The following is a 1,943-nucleotide window of genomic DNA, read 5'->3' on the forward strand; positions in this document are numbered from 1 at the left end:
TTACCAATGCTGAAGAAGCATGTATGCAAATAGTTTCCTTACTGCATTGTTCAGTTCCTGGTTCCTCATGCTATAGATGAGGGGGTTCACTGCTGGAGGCACCACCGAGTACAGAAATGACACCAGCAGGTCCATGGATGGGGAGGAGATAGACGGTGGCTTCAGGTAGGCAAAGAAGCCAGTGCTCACAAAGAGGAAGAGCACGGCCAGGTGAGGGAGGCACATGGAAAAGGCTTTGTGCCGGCCCTGCTCAGAGGGCGTCCTCAGCACGGCCTTGAAGATTTGCACGTAGGACACCACAATGAAAACAAAACAACCAAATGTTAAAGAAAGACTAAAGACGAGTAGCCCAACTTCCCTGAGGTAGGCATGTGAACAAGTGAGCTTGAGGATCTGGGGGAATTTCACAGAAGAACTGGTCCACAGCATTGCCTTGGCAGAGGGGGAGGGAAAATGTATTGGCTGTGTGCAGGACAGCATCAAGAAAGCCACTGCCCCAGGCAGCTGCTGCCATCTGGGCACAAGCTCTGCTGCCCAGGAGGCTCCCGTAGTGCAGGGGTTTGCAGATGGCAACGTAGCGGTCGTAGGCCATGACAGTGAGGAGGGAATACTCTGCTCCAAGCAAGAAGAATAAAAAGAAGACCTGGGCAGCACATCCTCGATAGGAGATGGCCCTGTTGTCCCAGAGGGAATTGGCCATGGCTTTGGGGACAGTGGTGGTAATAGTGCCCAGGTCGAGGAGGGTGAGGTTGAGGAGGAAGAAGTACATGGGGGTGTGGAGGCGGTGGTCACAGGCTACGGCTGTGAGGATGAGGCCGTTGCCCAGGAAGGCAGCCATATAGATGCCCAGGAAGAGCCCGAAGTGCAGGAGCTGCAGCTCGCGTGTATCTGCGAATGGCAGGAGGAGGAAATCGCTCACTGAGCTGATGTTGGGCATGGGGTCCTTCCCAAGGAGGAAAAAACATTAATAAAGTCAACATACCTGGAAAAAAAAAAAAAAAAAAAAAAAAAAGCTTTAATAAACAAGAAGACATACCTGAGAAAAACTTTTCCATTTCTCATATAACTCCCCTGAAAAAAATTTTCCCCTTTCAGGCAGATTTTTAGCAGGTTGCTTTCATGTGCTCTGCTTGATGCTGCCTGAGGGTGTCCCTGGGAGCAGGGATTCTGCTGTGGGCAATGCAGGAATCAGTCTTGCCCCACAGCCAGAGGTAAAGAGGAACATAGGGTAATCTCAGATTCAATCACCTGATAATAAAGAACTTTTCCATATTGTTACTCATAATTCACCCAACTGCACGGCAGGGCTGTGAGGATTTATTTTTTTGTTTTCTGTCTAGCTGCCCACCCCATCCTGAGGACTTTTTCTAAGGCATAAATCCTGGGCATTTCAAGTGAAACCTTGTGGATCCTCAGACACAAGGGGATGGAGCCTTCAATGCAGCATCCCTCAGAGAGAACAGCCATGGCTGGTCTCATTTGACCTGTGCTGTCAACACTTTGTGGTGCAGGACAATTGCACTCAGAGGTTCATAGAGGCACAGAATCATAGAATATCCTGACATGGAAAGGACCCACAAGGATAACCAAATCCCACCCCTTAATCGGTACATGAACACCCAAAAACTGGTCCATATGCCTGAGGGGGTTGTCCAAATGTTTGTTGAATTCTGGCAGCCTTAGTGCTGTGACCACTTCCCTGTGTTGCCTGTTCCAGTGCCTACAAAACCATGACAATGGTGGGAGTAAAGGAATCCAGGTTCAAAGGGCACATCTCCAGACCCCTCACCCTGTCCCTGTACCCCCCTACCAGCCAAGCACACCGAGGGCTCACTCCATGTGCATCTGAAAGCCCCATCCCCTGGCAGCCTGGAAACAAGAACAGCAGCAGCACGGCCAGGTGGAGAAGCCAGGAGGAAGGCCAGCGTGCTGCTGCCACAGAA

The 1,943-nt window shown here is 50.6% G+C and overlaps 1 pseudogene across 1 annotated transcript; it reads right to left on the bottom strand.

The window, feature by feature from the left end:
* Window positions 1–1,257, bottom strand: LOC310887701 (olfactory receptor 14A16-like; annotated as a pseudogene). The gene has a single exon. The product of its transcript is annotated as an olfactory receptor 14A16-like (transcript).
* Window positions 1,258–1,943: the final 686 nt, after the last annotated feature.

This window comes from Anser anser, assembly GCF_964211835.1.
Source record: "Anser anser genome assembly, chromosome: 29".
NCBI classification, from domain to species: domain Eukaryota; kingdom Metazoa; phylum Chordata; class Aves; order Anseriformes; family Anatidae; genus Anser; species Anser anser.